Below are 12,073 nucleotides of genomic sequence, written 5' to 3'. Positions count from 1 at the left end.
GCCAGGAGCAGCCCAGCCTCTCTCCCTTGCCTTGTGGCATCTTCTCACTGCCAGAAGCCCGGCCTAACCCTGCCCCTCAAGCCTGAGGGACCCCATCGCTCTGCGTGGCCTGCAAGTCTCCCTAATGGGAGGGATGAAGGAGCCCTGCGAGCTTGTGAGGGTTTCGGATAAGTGGGTGTCAGATTGTTTCCAGGCCCGAGCCAAGGTCCAGGTGCATCTTCTCTCACTTTGCATTGGAAATCTCCTCACATGCAGCCCAGCTCTGCAGCTCCCCCTGCACCAACCGGGAAGAAAGCATTTCCAAGTCAAATCTCTGCGCTGCACTTACCCAAGGCTCTCCTTTGACTTGCAAATCCCTAGCAGCCGAGCCTGTATTTCCTCTCACAAATGCCCAGAGAGCTGCCAGGGGGCTAAACAGAGCCCTGAGCCCCTTTTCAGCCTGCCCAGTTCCTCACGGGCCCCAACCTCCTGTGGTCATTGACACTGAAAGATGGCTGAGCTGGTTGCATTTCACAGCCACTTTCCACCAGCATCAATGGTTACATATGATGGCTGCATAAAGACTGTTCCCTACAGCAGATTCTCCGGGGCCTTTCAGCTCATAGTTTCACAGAGAGGTGCAGCCTAGAGATTTCCATTCAGCATATTAGGTTGATGTTGATTTTCCTCACAATCCTGCCTCTGCCTGCCTCAGTTTTTCCATCTTTAAAGTGGGGATAATCCTGTTTCATTAGGGATGCCAAGAGGGTGGATTAGGGTTTGCACAGCGCTCTAGAGAGAGGCCACGCATTATAATTATTCCTCTTCACACGGGTTTCATTGAAGCCTTCAAGCCTGAACTTCGCCTGTCCTGCATTCTTGTCTCTTTGTTCTCAGCTTGTGTCAGCAGGAAGGTCTCTGATGTGAAGGATTTCTTTGCTGTTCTGGAGTGAGGGCGTGAGGGGGGTGGTCTCTTTCTGACCGCAGTGTGTCAGTTGCTGGTGCTGTTTGCATGACCTGCTCTCAAAGCACTTTAACATCTTTATGACATTTCCCCATCACACTAAATCCGCAGCCGATAGCTACCCCTGTAACTTGAAGGGATCTAGTTACCCAGTCCTGTGTAGTGAAATATATCACCATCCTTGTTGTGGTGCGGCGTGGCGTGTTGCGTTTTGTGGTGCACAAGAGGATTAGAGAAGGTGCTTCGCCGACTGTCCAAGCTTGAAATCTGTTACATTCAGGAATTATGAGCAGTAGTTTTATCACCATAGCAGGTTCCTAGCTACTCCTGACAACATGAGAGCAAGGCTTTTCCTTCACACACCTCATTTTCCGTCTTCTGACATTCCGCCGGCTCTGGTTTGCCAGGAAATACCTTCCTAGCAATATCCCCACTCAAGCCTTTCAGTGCAAGGTTCCTTCGATGCACAAACTATCTGCTGCTCTGACCGCCAGCATCAAGGAATGGGAATTATAGGATTTTGAGCTAGCCTCTGCATGCCGGCCTGTCCAGACACTGCTCTAGTGCTCCACTCTAGAAAAGCCCATACGCACCTGCTTAACTTTAAGCACACGAAAGGTTTCATTGAAGTCAATGGCACAATTCACATCCTGGATGCGAAGCACTTGCTTAAGTGCCGTGCTGGATCAGGGCTTAATAGAATTAATATTGTCAGCGTTTCCTCAGTCAGCCCGGCCTTCAGATTTCACAACTGATGCAAGCCGCTCAGCTAATTTGGCATCCGCCCCTCCTCGGTAACTCTTCTAATACAGGGCACATCTAGGGTACTAGGGTCTTGTGTTATTTCAGCTTCAAACTCCATCTATCCTCCACTCTCGTTTATTTAATCTCCAGCCATCTTTAGGGCACCGTCTCTGAGAGCCAGCCTGATCTCATTCACAGTTGTGTCCTGCTGATAACCCCCTCTCCCTGAAGCAGGGTTTGGTTTTTTTTATTGGCTGAGGCTGCAGTCTTCAGCTTGCAGATGTAGAGTCTGAAATACCTGTGATATGATCGCAGAGGGCTAGACTTTGGAATCCTCCTTGAAACCAATTCTTCCAGAGTGTATTCCCAGGTCAGCCTGCCCCCACCCTCCACCCAGTGAACCGTTACCCTGTGGTGGGTTGGCTCTGACACAGGGTCATGACCATATCTGCCCCTGTGAAGCACCAGCTACAATCCATTTCAATTTGATGGGCTTTATTGGCATGAAAAGCTAGACAAGTAAGGAAAAAGACAGGCCCTTCCACTGTGACCCAGTATCATTTCCTGGTAATAGCAGTGCAGAAATTGCCAAGCAACGCTATCCTACCTTTCTGCATGCTCAGATATCTGCTCCCCGGGTTTACTGTGCTGCCGTGTTCAGTTTATAATAGTTGCTCCCAAATTCCACTCATCTCACCTCGTCTTTTCCAAAGCTCTCACTCCTGCCTGCTGTCTGCATTCACTGCTGCTATAACCCAGTGATGTTTAGTGTAGGGTTGTCATTAGAAGGGGTAACAGCGCGAGGACTTCCCCTGAAACCTTTAACACATACACACACCCATCCCCGCTCTCTCCCCTGTGAGTTACTCTATATTACAGGAACAGTGATTAGAGCTGGAACCTAGGGTTGCCATCGCCCCAGGATTGTCCATGAATCTCCAGGAATTAAAGATTATATCGTGATGAAACCTCCAGGAATATGTCCAACCAAAATTGGCAACCCTACTGGAACCTCTTGGAGAAGCTGACAGTGGTCTCCTCCACAGAGACAAACACCTACAGGATCGCTATCAGGCGTTCATAAAACTACAATTCCCACCTGGGGAAGAGAAGAAACAGATTGACAGAGCCAGAAGAGTACCCAGAAGTCACCTACTACAAGACAGGCCCAACAAAGAAAATAACAGACCATCACTAGCTGTCACCTACAGTCCCCAACTAAAACCTCTCCAGCGCATCATCAAGGTTCTGCAATCTATTCTGAAGGATGATCCCTCACTCTCGCAGACCTTGGGATACAAGCCAGTCCTTGCTTACAGACAGCCCCCCAACCTGAAGCAAATACTCACCAGCAACTACACACCACACAACAGAAACACTAACCCAGGAACCAATCCCTGCAACAAATCCTGTTGCCAACTCTGTCCGCAAATCTATTCAAGGGGCACCATCACAGGACCTAACCACACTGGCCACACCATCAGGGGCTCGTTCACCTGCACATCTACCAATGTGATCTATGCCATCATGTGCCAGCAATGCCCCTCTGCCATGTACGCTGGCCAAACTGGATAGTCTCTACGCAAAAGAATAAATGGACACAAATCAGACATCAAGAATTGTAACATTCAAAAACCAGTAGGAGGGCATTTCAATCTCCCTGGACACTCATTAACAGACTTAAAAGTGGCCATTCTTCACCAAAAACGTTCCAAAACAGACTTCAACGAGAAACTGCAGAACTGGAATTCATTTACAAACTTGACACCATCAAATTAAGCCAAAATAAAGACTAGGAGTGGCCGGGTCACTACAAAAAATAATTTTCCCTCTGTTGATACTGACCCCTTCTTGTTGACTGTTGGAAATGGGCCTCATCCACCCTAATTCAATTTGCCTCGTTAGCACTGACCCCCCCACTTAGTAAGGCAACTCCCATCTTTTCACGTGCTGTATATTTATACCCGCCTACTGTATTTTCCACTCCATGCATTTTATGAAGTGGGTTAGAGCCCACGAAAGCTTATGCCCAAATAAATGTGTTAGCCTCTAAGGTGCCACAAGGACCCCTTATTGTTTTTGCAGACATTCTCAGTGGATTTTGTGGAGGTTTCCGGCTCACTGAGTTGGTCACAGAGATCTCAGCAAGGAGTTTCCATTCGCTAGTCAAGCTGCTTTAGTTACTTGTGATTGGCCACCCCCTAGCCTTTCCCCTCACAATATCCCAGCCCTGACCTCCCCTACACAGTTCTGCTGATGCTCCTCAATCCTGCCTCACAGCCCTGCCCTCTCCCTGCTATCCCAGCCCTGACCTCCCCCAACACAGCTCTGCTGATACCCCTCAATCCCACCCCCATTCCTCCTCCCACTATCCCTGCCCTGACCTCCCCCTCCATCAGCTCTGCTGATACCCCTCAGTCCTAACCTGCAGCCACCCTGCCATCCCAATCCCACTCTCTCAGTGGCCTCAATGACCAGTCTTGCCACTTGTTTGGGAGCATTGAGGTGTTTTTGTGATGCGGAGGGAGCACACTGAGACCTGTGGATGCCCAGATCCCCACAGTTGCAATCAGACTCTTCATAGCCCCCTTCCCCAGCCCCTGCAGGGGACACAGGACTGCACCCTTCTCCCACGTGCTGGGTGCTGGAGGGGAAGTTCCCGACCCGCACTCCCCTGAGGTATTTGCCACAGGGAGACTTGGCCGGCCCATCTTGCCTTTTATCTGCAGCATAAGTGGCTCAAGTTTCCCAGGTCTAATTTATTACCCCACTCTATAAATGGGCCATTTCACATCCCGGTCCTGACAGAGAATTGTAGAGGCCTCTGGCACTGAGCCACGAACTCCTTTCAACTTCACAGCGAGTTCATCAAAGGGCTGAGCCACCATTTCCCCAAACAGTAAAAGTGTCAGAGAAACAGGCGTGTTGGGAAGCGTTAGTGACAGCCAAGTGCTTAATTAGTGGTAATGCAGAGTTTACAGTCCTCCTCTCCGCTCTCCTGGCCTGTTGTTTCTGGGAAGGGTGCGAAGGGGGACCTGGGTCTTTCTCCTGTTCAGTGACCCCGAACACTCTCGAACAATGCAGCTCTCAACCAGGCTGGGAGGAGAGTTCTCACATGCTGTGTAAATGTTGTCATTGTGTCCTGTGTGGAGACCATGCCCCAGGGCATGAGGATGTTGGGAGCTTGCTTCTGGCCTATTGTGCGTATGTTGCCTGGGGGATGGAGGGGGGAAGGTTCTGTTTGCATATAGAATGTGAGTGTGCCTCGTGTGTGTATATGTCCAGGCAGTGTATTGTGCGAGTACTTTGTGTGTATGCGGTTGTGAGCATGTCTGAATGAGCTCCAGTGTGCGCGTGCACCCACTGTGTACCTGGGTGCTGTGTGCATGCTAAGCCGGGCTGGGTATGTGAATACATGCAGGCGTATAGGTAGAAGTCTGTGCAAAGGCATTAGTTTGTGGGCACACGGCGTATGTGAGTACTTGTGTGTTTGCATGCAAGGCTGCGTGTGTCGTGTGTGTGTGCATACACGCAGGAGTGTGCATGCATGAATGAACTAGATCACTAAACGGTGGGTGGGTGTGAGTACGCTGGTGTCCGCATACAGGTGTGTGTGTGTGTGTGCGTGCACCGAACAGGGCAGTGTGGGTGTGTCTATGTGCTGTCAGGGCCTCGTTCCCCTCAGCCAATCCCAGCATAAACTGAAGCAGCATCAGGCCCTTTCCCTAACACCACGTTCTGGGCACCATGGAGAAAGAAGCTTTCAGGAGGGACTTAGACTAGGTCTACACTGGGGCGGGGGGGAGTCGACCTAAGATACGCAACTTCAGCTACACGAATAGCATACCTGAATTTGGTGTATCTTAGGTCGATTTACCTGGCCGTGAGGACGGCGGTGAGTCGACCGCTGCCGCTCCCCCGTCGACGCTGCTTCCACCTCTCGCCACGGTGGAGTTCCGGAGTGGACGGCAGAGCGATCAGGGATCGATTTTATCACGTCTACACTAGACGCAATAAATTGATCCCCAATAGATCGATCACTACCCGCCGACATACCCGTAGATGAGCAGATGGTGGGCTTTGGCAGACCAGAGTGGGGAGGAAGGAGGTCCATGCCTGGGGGCAGCATGAAGTGAAGTGGAGTGGAGGAACCAGGGCCCTAGGCTTGCTAGTAGCAGCTGACTTTTTATAAGTCTAACGCCCCTGGACTGCTGCATTCTGTGACTTGCCCACTCCCACCTCTGTTCCTTACTAAACTGGAGTCAAGCAGCTCTTTGGGGTTCCCTAGTGCTGGTTTCTAATTCCTGCCAGTTTCTCCCTTGTGGGAAGAAGGCTGGCTTGCCTTCCCCTCCGGTGGGATCGCTGTTCCTGGATTAGCTAATTGCCCCCTTAAGCATTCTGGGGTCTTCAGACCATGAGGAGATACCAGAACCCCTTCTCTGGGACACTTTGAGGACATTTCAGGGAGTTTATTTTTGCCCATTTTCACACCCCTGACATTTCATGTTTTGGTGACACTTAACGAACTGTGTATGAACTTGCGAACCGCCAGACCAGACTGGACCATGGGGCCATCTACCGTTGTCTCCTGCAGTCACTAACACTGGAGTGTGATGGATGATTCCAAGGATTGTACAAAACCTCCGGAGCAGACAGTTATGTGATGACCTGCCCATGGAGGAAGTTTCTTCCTAATCCCAGGTGGTTGGTAACTAGGCTTAATGCCAGGCGGTTAGGATCAGGTCTTCAAAGGTATTTAAGCTTGGGAGTTAGGTGCCTAAATATCTTTTAGGATCATAGTAAATAGGCCTCCCCCTGGGCTGTCATTAACTAGGACTAACCCCAAGCCTTAGATCCTGGAGCACAAGAATTGGTTCTCTAATATATTTTTTCCCCTCTGATGTAACTGTGGATGTTCTCATTATCTGTATGAATGTCTGCTCATTTTCTGAGTCTTACTAAGCTCTTGGCCTCTGTGATCTCCTGTGGCAATGAGTTCCACAGTTTAGTTATGTATTGGGTAAAAAGAGATGCCCCCTTTTATACCAGAATTAAGTAAGCAGACCCAATGGGGAGATGATACTGACTTCCTTTGGAAAGCACTATCGAAGAGTTAGGTATTGTTATTATTCAGTATTTTATATACCACTACCACGTCCCCTTTTATAATCTCCCCTCTAAACTAATCTTTTTAATCTCTTCTCCTCCAGGAGTCACTCCATACCACCAAATATTTTCATGGCTTGTCTCGGGACTTTCTCTGCTTTTCTGATATCCTTTCTGAGGGAGAAGATCTAAACGAACATGGTATTCCAGGTGAGGAAATGCCATTCATGAATATAAAGGCATTATCATATTTTCAGTCTTACTTTCTATACGTTTTCTAATATAACCTTACATCATGTGGGGCTTTTTATGAGCACGACTGTGCATTAAGCAGAAGTTTTCACATCTTCAGCACTGACTGTCTACAGGTGGTGAGGGAGTGCCTGTATTGTTGGACCAGTTCTTCTACTCCTTGATCTTTTTGATGGGTGGAGTTTCCAATGTAGATTGCAATGTTATTATAGCCGTGTTGGTCCCACGATATGAGAGACAAGGTGGGTGAGGGAATATCTGTTATTGGAACAAATTCTGTTGGTGAAAGACACCAGCTTTTGAGCTTACACAGAGCTCTTCCTCAGGTCTGGGAGAGGTAATCAGAGCATCACAGCTAAACACAAAGTGGAACAGCGCGTTAAGCATTAGGAATTAACACATATTGCAAGAAACCATTCCAAATAAATGAACAGCTCTGCAGTCATAGGTGGGTCACAGATTGTTGTGGTGAGACATAAAACCCGTGTCTACACGTAGGTCGTAATATTTGGCAGGGTCCAAACATTTTCTGAGCTGGACTGCTGTGCTGCTTGCCTCTTGCCCTGCCGCAGGGAGTTGTAATTCCAGCTGGAGCAGGAAGTGGTGTCAACTAGACGGGGGTTGTTCCTGTGATTCTAATTGGTGGTGGTAGCGGTGAACATTTGTACTGGGGAGAAGAGCAGAGAGGCACTAGTATGGGGGTGCCAGGCATTGTACAAGCCTAGAATAGAGACAATCCCTGCCCTTCTGAGGGGTGACAATCTAAAAGACCCAACACAGACCCCAGCTAGGGGATGAGGATATAACACACAAGCAAATGAGGAGTGTGAAGAATTGGCCCAGCTTGGTGGTTTCCAGGTATTGCTGGGTTTATTTAATTGGCTGTAGAGGCGGGGTGAGGAATGGGAAGAAATGGGACATTAGTAAGTGTGAAGGCATAGGAAAAGGAAGGCGGGGAAGAGGGATAGTCGGAGCTCACCACCTGCCTAGCGATGATCAGCAGGCTGGGTTCAGGAGGCCTCATGGCTGAGGTGGGATGTCAGGCAGGATTTGAAGGAGGACAAAGTCGTGGCTGTTTGGATTTCCCATGTGGGAGAATCTGAGGAGCGGGTGGTAAAGGCTGGGAGTGCTGGTAGAGCGACGGATGGCTCGGGGGGGTGTTTCACACTGTGATAAGTGGTGATGGGGGGCATAGAAACACCTACAGTAGATAAGCCACGTTTCTAGTCCCCTGATCCTCGGGCTACAGCTCCTGGTGTAATCTAAAGCTGCTCTAAGTTATGCCAGCCGGGCCTCCCAAAACAGCCTGGTGTGGCCCCACCCACGCTCCACCCCCGGGTCCTCTCCTGCAGTTCCCGGCTCTCTACCCTGACCCAGGCTCGCTGGGGCTGAGGCTAGGGTTGGGGCCGGCCACCCGGCCAGCCACAGGGACTAGGGCGGCTGGTGCTGGGTCCGCACTGCCCGTTCGGCACTCAGACTGTGCCGCCCAGTGCTCCGGGGCTGGAGCGCTTCAGCTGCACTGCCCGGCACTGGGCCGGTGTGGGGGTGCTTTGGGCTCCTGCAGGAGCGAGGGGCAGAAGTGGAGGAGGAGGGGCAGGGCCTCGGCCAGAAGGGGAGAGGCTACGGGCTAGCCTCCCACAAAAGCCGGGGTCACTGGCCCCCCCACGTCGGCGGGAGCAGTCACACCAGGACTTCCCCAGTGCACTCCAGCCATACTCCAGTTCGTCCAGCTGAGGATTCCTATGCCCAACAGCATGAAGCAAGGTGGGGTTAGGCAGGGCTGAGGGTTAGGCCCCCTGCCTCACACTGTTACCACATTTACCTCATACCCAGGTCTCTCACTCAGTAGCACCATCCTGCGCCCTGCATGCAAAGGCTGTGTTCCAGGCTCCTCCGGCTGTCAGCACCGGGATACACTCAGCTAGGGTGCATGAGCTCCCCTGGCACTTGGTGTGACCCTGGGCTTTCATTCCAGGACAGGGGGTCCCCAGGCAACTCCTGGCCTGATGGTGCTGGAGAAATCCACAATGGCATCTGGCCATTCTTTGGATCCAGGGATCGAGTGGCCAGTGAGCCAGTGGTACGCGACGCTCCACCTCGGTGCCATTCCCCACTCCACCTCCCTGGCCTCAGGTTTCCTGCATGCTTGCGCTCCCCCTGCCACCCCATCGGCATCACTGGGGCCTTCCAGTTAGAACCAGGAAACTATAAAACTTTACAGAGTGCGGCTGGAGAGAAACAGGAATTGCTGCAGCAGCTGCCAGAAGAGCCAGTGCTGGATTCACAAGATTTTCCAGGGCTTGGACTTGCCAGGAAGGGATTTATCCATCTAGGAGGAGCCGTAAAAACTAAAATTAAATTCTTCATCTTGGGGGAGAAAAAAAAAAGAAAACAACCAAGCCGGCTCCTCCAGGCCAGGTTCCTACATGCAGGGAGAGGGTCCTGAGCCAGCCACACCTGCTCAAAATGCAGCCCCAGGTACCTCTCGGATGCCCTGGGAGCTCTTTCTCCAGCTGAGCACGTCACATTATCCGGCACTGCATGTAATGGAGAGCTGGTGGTGCAGGCTGTCACGGAGTTTGAGGGGGACAAGGCCCTGCATCCCCAGCTTCCTACGACTCACCGTGACTCTCAGGCAACGGGTAAAACGGAAGGTTTATTTAGAGGACAGGGACACAGTCCAAGACAGGTCTTGCAGGTACAGACAACAGGACCCCCTCAGTTAGGTCCATCTTGGGGGGGCCCCAGGGAGGCCAGAGCCCCGTCTGGCCTCTCCTCCATTTTCCCAGTCAGTTCCAAACTGAACCTCTCCAGCCCCTCCTCTCTGGCCTTTGTCTCTTTCCTGGGCCAGGAGGTCACCTGATCTCTTTGTTCTTCAACACCTTCAGTTGGCATCTTTTCAGAGGAGCGGCCCAGGCCATTAGTTGCCAGGAGACAGAGTGCTGGCCATTTTCTGTGCAGACAGTATCACAGGGGCCGCCTTGGGCTCTGCAACAATCATACACCCTGATCCCCCCACCTAGATACCTAAGAAATGCATAGGGGAAACTGAGGCACTCACACAGTATTCAGAGAAAACATTAAGAACATTCCCACTTTGTCACACGGGCCTTGCCTCAGCAAGGAGCTCCCAACTTACCTTAGGCTGACAATACAAGGTCAGCCCCATTGGGCACTGGCTGAGCAGATGAAGGTGCCATCTCAGCACAGAGCAGGATGCAGGGCAAGGTGCCCTTCTCTCTCTCTGCTGGCTGGGGCTGGCAACAGAGTGCACTTTAGGGGAGACACTTTGCCCAGACTGGTGCTCATGCCTTGGCACGCCCCCCTTCTACTGAGGCCCTGTCTGCACTAGAAAGTTTCTCTGGGGACATTTCTGCCGGCATGCAGCCGCAGACATTGCTACGGCTCTGGAGTATTTTCTCGTCAGGCTGCCCTTTGACCTCACAGTAACAGGCCGCACTGGCAAAAGACATGTGGCGATGTGAGTAGGCATTCCAGTGCCGCTGTCTGGTGCACTGCCTCCTCGGAATTTTTGCAGTGCGTTGTGGGATAATAGCGCTCCTCTCGGAATTGTGGGAACTTTCCAAACGCCCACAATTCCCTCTATTTCATCCCATAATCTTCCTTTTTTCATGCCGTTTTGTACAGTTCTCACCATCTTTGGTCCATCCCAGAATCTGCTATTCCTTGTGCAGTTTTCAATCTCTCCCCCATCTTGCTGTCAACAGAGGGGATGCTGAAGAGATCAGCCGAGCTGTCTTGTCTGTTACAGAGAGAGGGCGACGGATTCTTCTGTGCTCACAGAATGACAACTACCGCAGTGGCTGGTCGGTCTGCAGTGAAAATGAGCAAACGGAGGAGGAGTGGGAGATGCAGACAGTGAATGATGGTCACCGGCTGCTGCGGGCATCCATGGACAAGCTGCACCGGGGGAGCAGTGCTTCTGCACCCGTGAAACCAGCACCAAATGATCGGATCATGAAGCAAATCTGAGCTGCTCGGCAGTGGCTGCAGAGCTTTTGGAGGCAGAAGGCCACATTCTTGGTGCTAGGTGCTGGGCTCATCCCAGCCCTCCAGTGCAGAGACGTCAACATGAGAGCTGCTTTGACAGTAGAGAATCCTGGATTGCTATTGGTCGGTGGGCTGTCAGTTGGGCATTGGAAAGTTTGTGGTGGAGGTGGTCATCTTTCAAGCGTGCAGGGCCAATGAGCATGTCCTGCTGCCCAGGACTGTGACGCCCTGCAATGTGCAGGCAAAATAGATGATTCAATGAAATGGGCTTTCTGAATTGTGTAGGATGAGAGATGGGATCCCCATATCCCAGGTCCAAACCCCCACTTGTGTCTGAGCACATGAAGAAAGGGAGACTCCTCCATGCTTATGCAAGCATTGGTGAGTCAGCATGGACATTTTACTGACATTAACGGTGGATGGGTAGGGAGGACACATGATACACAGGACACCTGGACAACAGCAAGGAAAGATTCAGCTATCGCCTTAGCAGGTGCAGGATGACCACGGCGTGTGCCTTGGGCAGATTAGAGGTAGAGAAGTCTCCTGACTGGTCTTGATCTCAGTGAGTCAAACATTCCTATTGTTCTTGCTGCATGGCATGTTTTACATAGTATGTGTCAGGCCAATGGGGAAACATTCCCAGTGGGGTGGAGGGGGAAGCGGAAAGGCTGCCTGCTGACTAGGAGGAACCTGACACAGGAGCGATTGCCAGAGCCCATCGAGGTGCTAGGGCAGGATTGGAGTGTGCTGCTTTGTGTTGCGTTGGGGGAATAAACAGGCCAGGCCAGGTTATGAATTGTTATACCCTTTGATGAGGGGTTCACGTCTTGGCACGGTGAGAGAAGGAAAATGAATGATGTTTTTTCAAGATATACAACTTTACTGTGCAGCAATAAACAACACACATGACTCAATGGGAGCATGCAAGGCACTGGACATCCTGGGCTGCATCACGGGTCAGTGTGTGTGTGCTCCTAGCAGCTCTCTGCTGTCCACTGGGGACTTGAAGGGGGG

Source organism: Chelonoidis abingdonii, chromosome 8, assembly GCF_003597395.2.
Source record: "Chelonoidis abingdonii isolate Lonesome George chromosome 8, CheloAbing_2.0, whole genome shotgun sequence".
Lineage (NCBI taxonomy): Eukaryota > Metazoa > Chordata > Testudines > Testudinidae > Chelonoidis > Chelonoidis abingdonii.
The sequence above is the reverse complement of the archived record's forward strand: the minus strand, read 5'-3'. Positions refer to the sequence as shown.